This window comes from Stomoxys calcitrans, chromosome 2 (genome assembly GCF_963082655.1).
Source record: "Stomoxys calcitrans chromosome 2, idStoCalc2.1, whole genome shotgun sequence".
NCBI classification, from domain to species: Eukaryota; Metazoa; Arthropoda; class Insecta; order Diptera; family Muscidae; genus Stomoxys; species Stomoxys calcitrans.
The window spans coordinates 11,051,906-11,069,172 of record NC_081553.1 but is presented as its reverse complement, the minus strand read 5'-3'; the positions used below and the strand labels follow the sequence as shown (position 1 = coordinate 11,069,172).

The window sequence follows — 17,267 nt, the reverse complement described above, 5'->3', positions numbered from 1 at the left end:
TAAAAAAATGTTTTATTATGGAAAGAAGGATTAGCCATGCAAAAAAAATGAAACCAACCCAAGAAACAGAGAGCACAAGAACAGAGAAAAAAGTAAAAGTTGTATTCTTTTGTTACCAAAACAGATAGCCTTATCCCACCAAACGCCGAAAAGAAACAACTCTCAAACAAAAAAGTGCCCAAATTTTAGGTTGTCGCAAAAAGCACCACACAGTGAGGTGTGGTGCTATTCTATGGGCTCCATCATTTGGGAATAATAATGGGAAAAGTTTTCAAGAATCCTTCAAAAAAGGGGGAGAAATAGAAAAGTGGATTTAGATAAAAATTCAATAGAGAAGTCAATGGATTTTAGTTGAGGTAAACGAAGGGTAAGCCAGTCACTGCACATGACAGGCAATCAAGTCGGAAGACTTGGGAAACCAAAATTATAAAGTGTGTGCCAAGAAATACCCCAAGGAGAGATTCATTTGAAAAGTTACAAAGTTTGGGGTACCTAACCTGTCATTTGTGTTTAATGCAGAGTTACAAGTGATCATTGTCAGTTGGGACGAAAGTGGAAAGTTAGTTGATTTAAGAGTCAAAGATGCATTCAATAAATATTTCAAATCATATCCCTTTGGTAAAGGCGCCATGGCACATACGCGTAATAAAAGTTGGCATTCTTCCAAAGTTGAAAAGAATGAAATGGGGATATGGAGCTACCATTGCGGTTCTTTTTATAGCACACCCACATATGATGGAAGTTTATGTTCACATTGTAGTCCATATGAAACATATCGAAATATTCTTGTTATACCCACCAACATAGGATGGGTGGGTATGAAACACCTCGAAATATTAATCTGAGACCCTATAGAGTATATATATTAGTAAACAGGTTGACATTCTGAGTCGATCTAGCCATGCTCTTACGACCATGTGCCTGAAAGGAAACATAGGCTAAATAATTTTTTGATATCGGAAGGGGGGTGGACCCCCCCCCCCCCTTATCAAAAAGTACTACCCAAAAATAAAAGTGGATCGATCGGGACAATATGGGACTCAAATGAAAGGTATTCGGGAGTAAAAAGTGGCAGGTCGAAATACAGAGGGTCACCCCACCCCACAAAAACTCCTCTAATGGGCATATTGACCAATCACGACTATATGAGACTCGGTTTGTTTGTTTATTTCGCATAAACTCAAAAACAGCAGAATGGTTTTTCTCCAAATTTTCACAGATTGTGTAGGTTGGTCTGAAAGGAAACATAGGCTATATAATTTCTATACCCACCACCGACGGATAGGGGTATATTCAAATTGTCATTCCATTTGTAACACATCGAATATATATTCTTGATCAGCGTAAAAATCTAAGACCATCAAGCAATGTCCGTCCGTCTGTTCGTCCGTCTGTCCGTCGGTTTGTCCGTCCGTCTGTCTATTGAAATCACGCCACAGTCATTAGGAATTGAGATATGGAGCTGAAACTTTGCACAGATTCTTTTTTTGCCCATAAGCAGAAAAAGTTTGAAGACGGGCTACATCGGACTATGTTTTGATATAGCCCCCATATAGACCGATCCGCCGATTTAGGGTTTTAGGCCCATAAAAGCCACATTTATTATCCGATTTTGCTGAAATTTGGGAAAGCGACTTGTGTTAGGCCACTCGACATTCATATTTAATTTAGTTCCGATCGGTTCAGATTTGGATATAGCTGCCATATAAACCGATCTCTCGATTTAAGGTCTTGGGCCCATAAGAGGCGCTTTTATTGTCCGTTGTCGTCGAAATTTGATACACTGACTTAAGATAGGCCCCTCGAAATCTTTCTACAATATGGCTCAGATCGGTCCAGGTTTGGATATCGCTGTCATATAGACCGATCTCTCGATTTAAGATCTTGGGCTCATAAAAGTTACATTTATTGTCCGATTTCTCCGAAATTTGGGACAGTGAGTTAGGTTAAGCCCCTCGACATACTTCTGCAATATGGTTCAGATCGGTCCAGTTTTAGATATAGCTGCCATATAGACCAATCTCTCGATTTAAGGTTTTGGGCCATAAAAAACGCATTTATTGTCCGATTTCTCCGAAATTTGAGACAGTGAGTTAAGTAAAGCCCCTGGACATACTTTTGCAATATGGCACATATCGGTCCAGATTTGGATATAGCTGCCATATAGACCGATCTCTCGATTTAAGGATTTGAGACCATAAAAGGCGCATTTATGATCCGATTTCGTCGAAATTTACGACAGAGAGTTGTCTTAAGAAGTTCGACATCCTTCTTCAATTTGGCTCAGATCGGTCCAGATTTGGATATAGCTGACATATAGACCGATCTCTCGATTTAAGGTTTTGGGGCCATAAAAGGCACATTTATTGCTCAATTTCGCAGAAATTTGGGACAGTTAGTTGTATTAGCGCCTTCGACATCCTTCCACAATTTGGCCTAGAATGGTTCAGATTTGGATATAGCTGCCATATAAACCGATCTTGGGTCTTGACTTCTTGAGCCTCTAGAGGGCACAATTCTCGCCCGATTTGACTGAAATTTTGCACTTAGAGTTTTGGTATTACTTTCAACAACTGTGTTAAGTATGATTCAAATCGGTTCATAGTCTGGTATAACTGTCATATGTACCGATCTTCGATCATGACTTCTTGAGCCTCTAGAGGGTGCAATTCTCATCCGATTTGGCCGAAATTATGATTTGTTATGACATCCAATACCTGTGCTAGGTACGGCGCAAATCGGTACATAACCTGATATGGCTGTCATATAAACTGATCTTGGGTCTTGACTTCTTCAGCCTCTTGTGCAACGGCTTCTCTCATGAATTTCAACATATGTGTCTAATATGGTCTGAATCGATCTATAGGTTGATACAGCTCCCATATAAACCGATCTCCGGTTTTGCTTCTTGAACTCCTAGAAGGCGCAATTCTTAGCCGAATGAACTGAAATATTACACAATGACTTCTACAATGTTCAGCATTAATTTATGGTCCGAATCGGACTATAACTTGATATAGCTCCAATAGCATAACAGTTCTTATTCATTTTTCTTTGTTTGCCTAAAAAGAGATACAGCGCATTGAACTCGACAAATGCGATCCATAGTGGAGGGTATATAAGATTCGGCCCGGCAGAACATAGCACGCTTTTACTTATTAGAGGGCACATTATAGTTTTTAGAGCGCACAACAAGCCGATAACTGGCTTTGGTGTATGTCCATAGTGGCATGTGGTGGTTTAATATATGCATCCTCTTTTCAACCTAACCTAACCTATGGTAGAACCAAAACCATAATCTGGTAAAAAAATATGTTGTGGTCAAATAGCCAGCCCAAAATCACTCAAAACTGTCTATACATCAGGACAAATAATCAGAGGTATTTGGCGATTTGGGAGTAGAGTAAAACCCGGTATCTCAATTTAGGGTCATCTGGAGGACCGCTCTCATACGGTTCTAGAAAATTTTTGTAGTTTATTTGAAAATGGCATTGAAAACATTTCTTAAGTCATTAACTTGGCATGGTTTGTTGTCATTATAGCCCGTCGTTCTCATTTAAATCACCAATTCAGCTGCGAAGTAGAAATAAAACTTTAACAAATATGAATATAAAAATTAATTTACTGCATCATTTGTTTTTCGACAAATGTTTGAAAATATTTAATAACATGTCATTTGAATACAAAAATGTTGAAAATTCAATACCATGTATAATCTGCACCAGCTGAGAAAATACAACATTGCAGTTTAATTAAAAACAGTTGTCTAACCCAAACCCTATTTCATTATTTACAGCAATTAAAAAACAAATTTAAATTACTTTTTTTTATTAGGTACAACAAAACCATATTTAACTCAGAAAAAAAAGCCAACTGGCAAAACAAAAACATTTGCCTAGGCAATTTCCAAACCAATAAACCTTTGCACAAATTGCTAGCAAAAAAAAAGGATACAAAAAGCCAACTATGTTTGATTGCAAGAGGCAGATTAGTCATGTGGAAAACAAGGCTAGGGGGTGGGGGGAAAGTGGAAATCAACAAAAACTTTTTGACTTTTCTATTATTTTAAATCAATAGTAATGAATGTTAGGGGGAAATTGCCAAAAAAAAACAGCAAAACCGAGATAATCTACCAAACTGAAAAAAAAACAAACGAGCGAGCAGGGGAAATAACAAAATCCTTGAAATATAAGTCCCAGAAAATATCAAAAAAAAAAAAAAACCAAAACCATAATCGAAGGGTTCTAGGGATTCGAGAGGCAAAAAGAAAATTCCTCTTCTCCGTACTGCTCTTTCCCCCCCCCCCCCGGCTCAAACACTTTCTCCTTTTCTTTTAGTTGGCTTGAAAATTAAGCACAGATTTGTTGTGCATACTTTTCAAAAAATATTTTTTAAACAAAAACACTCAAAGTGTTGGTTTACGCCACAGCAGCATTACATCCATGACGGTTGGGATGTAAACATCCCAAAAAAGTGAAACAACTTTGTTGGCAACCTTTCAGTCTAGCTTTTGGTGGAGCAAAAAAAGAAAAGTTGTCTGTTTTTTTCTTGTTCGCCAGAATGTTCCACAGCAGAACACGACTACAAAAAGGAAGTGCTGTATTTGGTAATGATTTTTAGTTTCAGTTTTCTTTGTTGGCTCAATTCCATACTTACTGACTTTCAACGTGTTTTCCCCCCACTCATGGCAAAAAAGTGAGGAAAGCTTTATGAAATGCAAAACTGCTAAACCTACTTAGCTGTCTAAAGAGCCTTTGCTTATGTTGCGTATATGGAGTGTAAAATGCTAAACACTAAATGTTTATATGTATGAACCAATGTTTGTTTTAAATGTTTAGTCAAGGATGTTTTTATTGGCATTCAGTAGCCTTGACATATTGGCTTTGAGCTTTAAATGTAATGTAACATGCCAAGGAAAAAATTTGTGCAATAAAGGGTTAAAAGTGCGTCATTTAAGAAGGTTTAAAAAAATAACCGAAATCATGAATTCAAAGAAAATTAAACAATGAAATTTTCACTTTAAATAAAATTTTAATGGAATTTGCTTCTGTAGCAGAATTACTTAAAAATTATAAAAAAACAAGAAACAAGAAACAAGTAAAAAGGCGGTCTATATGACAGCTATATCCAAATCTGAACCGATCTGAACCAAATTAAAGAAGGATGTTGAATGGCCTAACAAAACTCACTGTCCCAAATTTGATCGAAATCGTATAATAAATGTGCCTTTTATGGGGCCAAGACTTAAAATCGCGAGATCGGTCTATATGGCAGCTATATGCAAATCTTGATCGACCTGAGCCAAATTGAAGAAGGAAGTCGAAGGACCTAACGCAACTCACTGTCCCAATTTTCAGCAAAATCGGATAATAAATGTGGCTTTTATGGGCCCAAGACCCTAAATCGAGAAATCGGTCTATATGGCAGCTATATACAAATCTGGACCGATCTGGACCAAATCGAAGTAAGATGTTGAAGGGCCTCACTGTCCCAAATTTCAGCAAAATTGGATAATAAATGTGACTTGTATGGGCCCAAGACCCTAAATCGGCGGATCGGTCTATACGGCAGCTATATCCAAATATGAACGAATCTGAGCCATATTGCAGAATTATGTCAAGGGGCTTAACTTAACCCAATATCCCAAATTTCGGCAACATCGGACAATAAATGCGCTTTTCATGGGCCCAAAACCTTAAAGCGAAAGATTGATCTATATGGCAGCTATATCCAAATCTGGACCGATCTGGACAAAATTGAAGAAGAATGTCGAAGGGCTTACTACAACTCACCGTTCCCAACTTCAGCAAAATCGGATAATAAATGTGGCTTTTATGGCCCCAAAACCTTAAACCGAGAGATCGCTCTATATGGCAGCTATATCCAAATCTGGACCGATCTGTGCCATTTTGCAGAAGTATTTCAAGGGGCTTAACCTCACTCACTGTCCCAAATGTCAGCAAAATTGGATAATAAATGTGGCCTATATGGGCCCAAAACCTTAAATCGAGAGATCGATCTATATGGCAGCTATATCCAAATCTGTATCGATAAGGGCCATATTGCAGAGATAAGGCCCATATTGCAGATAGATGTCGAGAGGTCTAACTTTACCCACTGTCCCAAATTTCGGCGACATCGGACAATAAATGCGCCTTTTATGGGCCCAAAACCACAAATCGAGATATCGGTCTACATGGCAGCTATATACAAATCTGGACCAAATTGTCGAAGGATGTCGAAGGGCCTAACACAACGAAGGGTTTAACACAACTCACCGACCCCAATTTCAGGAAAACCGGATAATAAATGTGGCTTTTATGGGCTCAAGACCCTAAATCGAGAAATCGGTCCATATGGCAGCTATATACAAATCTGGACCGATCTGGACCAAATCGAAGTAAGATGTTGAAGGGCCTCACTGTACCAAATTTCAACAAAATTGGATAAGAAATATGGCTTTTATGGGCCCAATACCCTAAATTGGCGGACCGGTCTATATGGCGGCTATATCTAAATCTGAACCGATCTGAGCCAAATTGAAAAATTATGTTGAAGGGGCTAACACAACTCACTTTCCCACATTTCGGCGACATCGGACAAAAAATGTGCCTTTTATGAGTCCAAGACCTTAAATCGAAAGATCGGTCTATATGGCGGCTATATCTAAATCTGGACCGATCTGAGCCGAATAGAAAAATTATGTTGAAGGGCCTAACAAAACTAACTGTCCCAAATTTCATCGAAATCGGATAATAAATGTGCCTTTTATAGGGCCAAGACCCTAAATCGACGGATCGGTTTATATGGCAGCTATATCCAAATCTGGACCGATCTGGGCCGTATTGCATAAATATGTCGAGGGGCTTAACATAACTCACTGTCCCAAATTTCAGCAAAATCTGTTAATAAATGTGGCTTTTATGAGCCTAAGACCCTAAATCGGAGGATCGGTCTATATGGCAGCTATATCCAAATCTGAACCGATCTGGACCAAATTGACAAGTGATGTCAAGGGGCCTAACACAACTCACTGTCCCAAATTTCAGCAAAATCGGATAATAAATGTGGCTTTTATGGGCCTAAGACCCTAAATCGGCGGATCGGTCTATATGGGGGCTATATCAAGATATGGTCCGATATAGTCCATCTTCGAACTTATCCTGCTTATGGACAAAAAAAAGAATCTTTGCAAAATTTCAGCTCAATATCTCTTTTTTTAAAGATTGTAGCGTAATTTCAACAGACAGACGGACGGACATGGCTAGATCGTCTTAGATTTTTACGCTGATTGCGGATTTTTCATATAGTCGGCGTTGACAAATTTTTTCACAGCTTGCGACTCTGTAATTGCATTCTTTCGTCTGTCAGTTATCAGCTGTTACTTTTAGCTTGCTTTAGAAAAAAGGTGTTAAAAAGTATATTTGATTAAAGTTCATTCTAAGTTTTACTAAAAATGCATTTACTTTCTTTTAAAAAATCCGCAATTACTTTTTGGGCAACCCAATAGATTTGGAAATGGATATTTCGATGTGTTGCAAACGGAATGACGAAATGAATATACTCCCATCCTTCGGTGGAGGGTGTAAAAATGAGGTCGTTTAAATTGGTAACACTTTGTGTAGCCTGTACAAAGCAAAAATATTTTCAAATATTTTGGAATTTTGGAAAAATTTTAATTTATTATAAAATATTCGTTTTTCAAAAACATCACAAATAAGTTGTAGGCCAGTGTAGTACTATAAACACCAGAACAAACAATAATTAATTTCACCCTCATAATATTTACAAATGTTTGTGATATTAATTTGCCTCATAGACATTGGTAGCAAGGGGCTAATCACCCACCCCATCCTTTTGCCCGTTCCATTTAAAAACTTTCTTAGAGGTTGGACCACACAGAAACCAAAGAGCCTGATGTGAAGTTACCTTTTTACGCTTCAACTACCTTAGTCGTTGCCCATAAAAAGTTCTCAATGTTGTGTGCTCCTTCAGTTCAGTCAAGTGTTTGACTTGAATTCATATTCTCAACGAACCAAGGCTTGTTAAACTTTACCATTTTTGTTTCTACTTCGTTCTCTTTCCTCTTCGGCATCCGCAATTAATGCCGAGGCACATTATTAACAACTAATAATCATAAAAAATCGTTTTTCCATTCAACTTGACTAATTTATTTGTTTACATCTGATTCAAGGACCCCGTGGGCTACTTGAACAATACCCCCGGCCGACTTCCGTTTGATAAGAGAGACAGAGAGAGAGAAGAGAGTGTAGAGTAGATATAAGAAAGGCATGGAGCATGGTTGACTAAATATTGGCATTGATTGCCGGAGACCAATTTTACTAATTAATGAACAATCTTCTAGTTTCTATTTTGTCTTCATTTTCATTGATTTGCATTCCTTTTGTTGTTGCTTTAGTTGTTGTTGCTTGTCTTTGCTAGCCATGGTTTAATTGAATGTCCCGGCATTCAGCCAAACCCTTAACCAGCTGCCAGCTCCTTTGGTTGCCTTCGATTTGATCATCAATCAGCTATGAAAAATCTGTTCATTGCTTTCAGTGATGCTTTGCCCAATGTTGTTGTTGTTTTGCTTGTTGTTGTTGTTGCTGTTTTTGTGATTCTTGGCTGCAAAGCTAAATGGCTGCCGCCGCCGCCACCATTCAAGCATCGATGATTGAACCCTTGACATTTGCCCATTCCCCACTCATTCGTCATTCCGTTTTCATGAGCCAATAGTGAATCAAACAGTGAAAGAAAAATCTGTATAATTATGAGTGCCTCAATTATGAGAGCAGTAGTTGTAGACAACTTAAGTGAGTTAAGTATATATAGAACCCTTGATATCAAGCGAAGCGGCATGGCAAAGTAAAATATGGAAATTTCATTGAGATTCCCAAACAGGATATTGTACGGTTCTAGACCATTTTGCTTAATGCCATTCCATTCAAAGAAAACATTCAAAGAATTTAAGAAACTATGCGAAGACTTAATATCAAATATTGTTGGCTAACATCAAACGTTTTTATGGTCCACACCAACAATCTTCCCTCAATCTTCTACAATATATAACAAGTAAAAGCGTGCTAAGTTCGGCCGGGCCGAATCTTATATACCCTCCACCATAGAGCGGATTTGTCAAGCTCTTGCCACGGTATCTCTTTTTAGGCAAACAAAGGATAAAAGAGAAGAATGGCTATGTTATTGCAACAATATAAAGTTATGGTTCATTTCGGACCATAATTGAACTGAATATAGGAGACCATAGTAGAAGTCATTACGTAAAATTTCGGCCAAATCTAGTAAGAATTGAGCACTTTAGGGGATGAAGAAGAAAAATATGGAGATCGGTTTATAGGGGAGCTGTATTAGGCTATAAACCGATTCATGCCATATTCAACACATATGTTAAAAGTCATGAGAGAAGCCATTGTACAAAATTTCAGGTTATGGACTGATTTGAACCATTCTTAATACACTTGTCGGAAGTCATAACAAAACACCTTATGCAAAATTTCAGCCAAATCGGAAAAGAATTGTGCCCTCTAGCGGCTCAAGAAGTCAAGACCCCAGATCGGTTTATATGGCAGCTATATCAGGTTATGGACCGATTTCAACCATACTCAGCACAGTTGTTGGAAGTCATAATAAAGCATCTCGTGCAAAATTTCAGCCAAATCGGATAATAATTGCGCCCTGTAGAGGCTCAAGAAGTCAAGACCCCAGATCGGTTTATATGGCAGCTATATGAGGTTATAGACCGATTTCAACCATACTCAGCACAGTTGTTTGAAGTCATAATAAAACATCTCGTGCAAAATTTCAGCCAAATCGGATTAGAATTGTGCCCTCTAGCGGCTCAAGAAGTCAAGACCCCAGATCGGTTTATATGACAGCTATATCAGGTTATGTACCGATTTGAACCATACTTGAAACAGTTGTTGGAAATGATATCAGTACTCAATGTGCAAAATTTCAGTAAAATCGGACGAGAATTTCTCGCTGTAGAGGCTCAAGAAGTCAAGACCCCAGATAGATTTATATGACAGCTATATCAGGTTATGGACCGATTTCAACCATACTCAGCACAGTTATTGGTAGTCATAATAAAATATCTCGTACAAAATTTCAGCAAAATCGGATAAGAATTGTGCCCTCTAGCGGCTCAAGAAGTCAAGATCTCAGATCGGTTTATACGGCAGCTTTATAAAAAGGTGGACCAATATAGCCCATTTACAATCCCAACAGACCTACACTAATGAGAAGTTTTTGTGCCAAATTTCAAGCGGCTAGTTTTACTCCTTCGAAAGTTTGCGTGCTTCCGACAGACAGACGGACGGACATGACTAGTTCGACTTAAAATGTCATGACGATCAAGAATATATATACTCTATGGGATGACTCTATGGGATGACGAAACAGAATGACGAAATTAGTATACCCTTTTCAATGGTTGACGGTAGGATCAATTTGTGTCTGTTTGTTTGTTAGTTTGTTTCGTATAGACTCAAAAACGGCTGAACCGATTACCATGAAATTTTCACAGATTGTGTAGTTTGGTCTGGAAGAGGGGCGGACCCTACCCCTTACCACAAAAGTACTACCCAAAAATAAAAGTGGACCGATCGGGACAATATGCAATTCAAATGAAAGGTATTCAAGAGAAGAGTACGAATTTCATAATAAAAGTTGGGTCCAAGTACCCGGGAGGCCGCCCCAGTTGCAAAACCCCTTAAAATAGGTTTATGTGACGATCATGACAATATGGGACTCAAATGAAAGGTATTTAGGAGTAGATTACGAATATGGTCAGGAAGTAGGAATAGGCTTTATAATTTATTGATAACGGAAGGGGGCGGACCCTCCACCGTTATCCCAAAAACACCACCCAAAATGAAAAGTGGACCGATAAGGACAATATGGGTATCAGATGAAAAGTATGCGGGAGTAGATAACGAATGGGGCATACAAATTCATGTCAAAGTATAGAGAGTCACCCCACCCCCACAAAAACGCCCAACATGGGCACATTAGCCAATCACGGATATATGGGACTCGGTTTGTTTGTTCCCTATAGACTGTATAACGGCAGAACCCATTTTCTCGAAATGTTCGCATATTATATAGGTTGGTCTCGAAGGAAACATAGGCTATATAATTTTTCGGTATCGGAAGGGGGACGGACCCTCCCCCTTATGCCCAAGAAACACCATCCAAAATCAAAGTGGACCGATCTGGACAATACAGTTATCAAATGAAAGGTTTTGGAGAGTAGGATACGAATATGGTATTAAAATTTGAGTCTAAGTACCCATCGGGCCGCCCAAGCACAAAACTCCCCCAAGCAGATATATTGGGCGTTCATTTCAATATGAGGCTTAAATGAAAGGTATTCGGGACTAGATTTCGAATCTGACATACAAAATCAGATCGAATTATAGGGAGTCACGCCAACCCTCAAAAACGTAATTGGGCCCCTTATGACTATATGATACTTGGCTGAACCGATTTTCTTAAAATGTTCATAGATTGTGTACGTTTGACTGGAAGGAAACATAGGCTTTATAATTTCTAGATATAGAGTGGAGGCGGACCCACCCCCTTACCCCAAAAACTCCACCCATATCTGAAAGTGGTCTGGTGGGCACAAAAAGGGTATCAATTGAAAGGTATTGTAGACCAGAAAACGAATATGGTATTAAAATTTGGGTCCAAGTACCCAGCGGGGACACCAACCCCAAAACTCCTCTAAACAGAGGACTCAATATGGAACTCAAATGAAAAGTATTAGGCAGTAGATTCCGAATATGGCATAAAATATTAGGTCCAAGTAATGGGTCGCCTACAAATACCCCCAAATGGGCATATTAGCCGGCCATGGCTATATGGGACTGAAATGAAAGATATTAGGGAGTAGATTACGAATATGATATTAAAATTTGCGTTCAAGTCTAGGTGGCGCTTTCCTCCTAAAGATATGTCAAATGGGTTATTTGACTCATTATGACAATATGTGGCTCAAATGAAATGTATTTGAGAGTAGAAAACGAATTTGATATTCAATTTTGGAGCCAAATGTTTTGGCGTACGCCCTTAAGCACCCCCTAAACTGAATTTTATTTCCGTTGGGAATAAAAAACGAATTTGATATCTATTTTCAGTGCAAAGTGCCGGTGGCCGCCCCAGCCCCAAAACACCCTCCAAACGGTTCATATCTACCGGCCTTGACAATATGGGGCTCAAATTGAAGGGATTTGGAAGTGCAGCACGAATTTGATATCCATATTTGAGTTGAAATGTTTGAGGTGTCATCCCTCCCATAATGAGAACATTACCAGGAACCGAGAAGAGGCAAATTCTCACACATCAACATAGAGAGCGCTTTCCGATTCATGTTTAAACAAGTCAGGACGGCGTCCTGCAGTGCAACACCTCTTTGGGGAAAATTTTATAAATGACCATATATGGCATTGTATCTCGCAAATGTCACCAACATTAAATAGGGGATAAACAACGCTTTGTCCGATGTTTTCGCCAGGATTCTAACGCATTCAGCGTCATAGGCTACAATGGCACGAATTCGTTGTCCGCATTCAGGGCGAAATGTCCCCACCCTAAAAAGATATTAGAGAGTTGAATAAAGCGCAGCGGAGCGGGCCCGGTTCTGCTATCGTGTATAAAATTTATATCAATTTTCTATCATTTCTTAAATTCTCCGAGATTTAAGAGTTATAGTTAAATGTGTGTGGACGTTGAAATCCAACTCACAATATTGAATCCCCAGAGTGGGTAGAATCGCGAATTACCTGTGTTACAGCCATAGAAATCACCATGGCCCAGAGATTTATCTGGGCTATGTTTAGCCTGTTAGTGGCCATATGAAATTCGAGCTGACCAAACTTAATGCTTGTACATCGAAAACTCTTGCCAGGAATCCTGGACATAACTTTCCCAGAAAATTCTTTCACAATAATTGCAAACGCTCACCATTCCTATCGTTGTCCCATCAACATTAAGTTATGACTTTTAGTCAACAGCATGTCTGAGGGGTTTATTTTGTGTTTTTTTCTCTCTCTATACTTGTACATCTGCAGACATTGGTAAGTACAGTTCATTAGTTGCCTGAATCGTTCGGGCAATCGTTCATTCATGCATTCATCGAATCAATCATTAATTAATCAAGGTTTGTTTCTTTGCTGGTTGTTTGCTTGTGTGTTTGTTTTTTTGTCCCCTTTCCCAGCTTTTCAACATTAAAACCCCACCAACAACCCAGCTCAGAGAGTATGGTCCATGTATTTCTCATTCTGTTAAAGCGAAAAAATCATTTTTTGTTGCAAAACAAAAAAGTATTGATGATAGATGATGGTCGATGCTTGAATAGAGACTTGAATTGACTTTGGAAAACTGGAAATAGCTTCCACCACAGAGTAGGAAAAAAAAAGCAGCAACCCTCTTGTTGCCTTCATGTACCTGCCTAGCAATGTTAATTAAATTAAAAAAGTTTATTGTTTCAAGAGACTGTTATGGCAGTGTGGGTGTGTGGTGTTATATATGTGTGTGTGTGTGTGTGTCTGTATGATTAGGGGAGAAATAAAGACCAAAGCCATCCCTAATCCTTGGCTGGCATACTTGATAGCCTTTGGTGATAAATTGTATTTTTATTCTAGAAAGTCCTTTAGGACTTTGGGGTTTAATCATGCTTAAATGTAATAAAATTACAATAACAAATGACAGGCCAGCATTGAGGCGACATCATCCTTTCGGCCTTCATGATGCGCATGTTTTTGATATCACCGAGAGTTGGAGTAGCCGTAGCCATAAGAGGGTTGAGGTTTAGAGTTTAAGAGTCTCCCCCTACCATTGTGAACTCACACAACATGCTTGTAAATTAAATATAATTAATTGATTGGGATTTGAAAAACAGCCTAAAATGCCGGATGAGAAGGGAAGGGCGAATGGCATTGGGACATTGAACATAATATGCAAAATTAAGTGCTCAACAATTGTTGTTGTTGTTGTTGCTGTTGTTCTGACGTTGTACTGATATTTGTGATTAATGATCCTTGTGACACCCCAGCGTATTATAAACTTCATGGCCATGGACATTGTTGACATAGAGTAGCCTTTTGTTGAATTTGCCCATTAATGAACTTTGTCTAATTTATTAGCAATGAATTGAAAATGAACTGAAAGTGAAGATTTACAAAGAACTTTTAGGGATTAGAGCAATCATTGTGATTTATAAACAAGTCAAAGTGTGCCAAGTTCCGCGGGTCCGAATCTTAAATACACTCCTCCATGGATTGCATTTGTCAAGTAAAAGTAGTTGACAAATGCCCGGCATCTCTTTATACGAAAACCAAGGATATTGGATAAAAATTGCTATGCTTGGAGAGCTATATCTGGTTATGGACCAAAAATTGCCACCATATAGACCGATTTGCCGATTTAGGGTTTTAGGCCCATAAAAGCAATATTTATTATCCGACTTTGCTGAAATTTGGGACAGAGAGTTGTATTAGACCAGTCATCAACTTTCTTCAATTGGGCTCCAATCGGTTCAGATTTGGATATAGCTGCCATAAAGACCGCTCTCGATTTAAGGTTTTGGGCCCAAAAAAGGCGCATTTATTGTCCGATGTCGCCGAAATTTGGGACAGTGTGTGTTGTGATAGGCCCTTCGACATCCGTCGTTAATTTGGCCCAGATCGGTCCAGACTTCAATATAGCTGTCATATAGACCGATCTCTCGATTAAAGGTTTTGAGCCCAAAAAAGGCGCATTTATTGTCCAATTTCGCCGAAATTTGGGACAGTGGGTTTTGTTAGGCTTCGCGACATCTTTCTTCAATTTGCCTAGATTGGTTCCACATAGACCGATCTCTCGATTTAAGGTTTTGGGTCCATAAAAGGCGCATTTATTTTCCGATTGTGCTGAAATTTGGGAAAGGGAGTTCTATTAGGCCCTTCGACTTCCTTCGTCAATTTGGGCCAGATCGGTTCAGATTTGAATATAGCTGCCATGTTAACCGATCTCTCGATTTAAAGTCTTGGCCTCACAAAATGCGCATTTATAATTCGATTTCGCTGAAATTTGGCACAGTGACTTTTGTTAGGCTTTTCGACATCCGTGTCGTATATGGCTCAAATATAGGCCATATTTTGAGATACGAATATTTTGACATGTATATAGATATACAAAACCAAAATTGCAAGAATTTCAAAAATAATTAAAAATGTTTAGAAGTTTAAAAAATTGTTTAATTTTTGTTATTGGGTTGCCCAAAAAGTAATTGCGGACTTTTCATATAGTCGGCGTTGACAAATTTTTTCACAGTTTTTGACTCTGTAATTGCATTCTTTCTTCTGTCAGTTATCAGCTGTTACTTTTATTTTGCTTTAGAAAAAAAAAGTGTAAAAAAAGTATATTTGATTAAAGTTCATTCTAAATTCATTCATTCATTCATTTTAAATTCTTATTAGAACCTTTCGTTTCACATCAGTCATAAGAAATTTTTTACTTTTTAGTACCTTTTGTACACTTCAAAGATGAAAATAATTTTGAAAAACAACAACTTTGGTCGAAAAAGCGACCACAAAAATTGTTAATTTTCGTGCAACAATTTATTTTGAATCTCAACAAAGTACAGATTTGTTGTTGAAAGGCACTCTTTGCAAGCCTGCATATAACAACAACAACAATACATTTGTATGCAAGACAAAAACCATCCAACCAGCCACCATATGTGCTTTGCTTCGGGTGGTGGTGTTTTTATTTTCTTTGTTCGCCTCGCGCTGCTTTGTCTCGCTCGTTTTAAAGCAGCTCTCGAGTTTTTCTTTGTCACTCTCTTTACTATTAGCCTTAAAAATGTAAATAATTTTGGTGCCGCAGAGTATTGAACTCATGATCTCATGTCTTGCACGCATCCTCAAGCATCCTCTGATGAAATAAATCAATAAATACTGCTGCACAGTGAGAGGCCGAGCGTTACCGGATCTTTCTTAAATGCTAAGTGCCTATGATGCTTGATATGACAAGGCGAGGTATTGGAGCCTTTAAATAACCAATGGCTAACACACCGCTTCTGTGGCTTATGGACCGGAATAAGCTTTCTAACCTATTGCTACCTACCCATAGAAATATTGGGTTGCCCAAAAAGTAATTGCGGATTTTTCATATAGTCGGCGTTGACAAATTTATTCACAGCTTGTGACTCTGTAATTGCATTCTTTCTTCTGCCAGTTATCAGCTGTTACTTTTAGCTTGCTTTAGAAAAAAAGTGTAAAAAAAGTATATTTGATTAAAGTTCATTCTAAGTATTATTAAAAATGCATTTACTTTCTTTTAAAAAATCCGCAATTACTTTTTGGGCAACCATATATGACAACAACAACAACAACTGCCACGGACGTTTCATATGGACTTGTTATAGTCACGAGCAAAAAAAAATTGTCCACATCGGAATCTCAATTTGAATTTTTGATTTGCCCCATGTTTGTAGATTTAGTACCTCATTCACTCCAAAACACCTACATACATGTGGGTGTATGCATTTGCTCTCTACCTTCTTCTCTCTTGTAGACTACCTTTTAAGAATATCATTAAAGAAAACAAATTCTCAAAAACTTCCTTCACCCAGTATTACCACAAAGATAAATGATTTTGCATTCAGATTCCTTCGCCATGCCCAAAAAAAAAAAACAGAAATTTAAAACATTTCTACATCCTACTGAAATTTTAAGCAGGCTAAAACCGCAGTCTCCCTCCTCTCCTCAGCTTAGCTCAGGTTAAAACGTCTTCATCATGGTGTTGGTGTTAGCAATTTCAGCTAAAGATGTTACCGCCCCCGTTCATTCTTATCGTTTGGTTTTGGCAAAATCGTCTATCATGTTTGGAAATTTTTGTCAGACAGAACATGTGTGTGCCCTATTTGGTATGGAGGAGGGCGAAAAACCCCAAGAGCTGGGTGGGCGTACTTACGAAATAATCACACATAAAGAAAGCAACCAGCCGAGACCACAACTCAACTCATCCTCATGTCATTCGTTCAAGTCCCATCCATATATGGCAGAGATCCTTATTAATCATTTGCCCATTTATTGTTATTATGATGTGTTGTGTTCCGCTGAGCTGTGCTGTGCTATGTTGTTTTTTTTCTTACCCGTTTGTTTGTTTATGGTGTTTTTTTTTTTTTCATTTCATTACCTTGTTGTTGTTCTGTTCTTACAACCTGCCTTATGATATGTGGCTGTCTCGCTGCGGTATTGTCT

General features: G+C 38.4%; 1 protein-coding gene across 2 annotated transcripts in view; it reads right to left on the bottom strand.

The window, feature by feature from the left end:
* LOC106082815 (uncharacterized) overlaps window positions 1-17,267 on the bottom strand; it is a 656,305-nt gene that overhangs the window by 538,764 nt on the left and 100,274 nt on the right. The gene's annotated exons all lie outside the window — the stretch shown is intronic.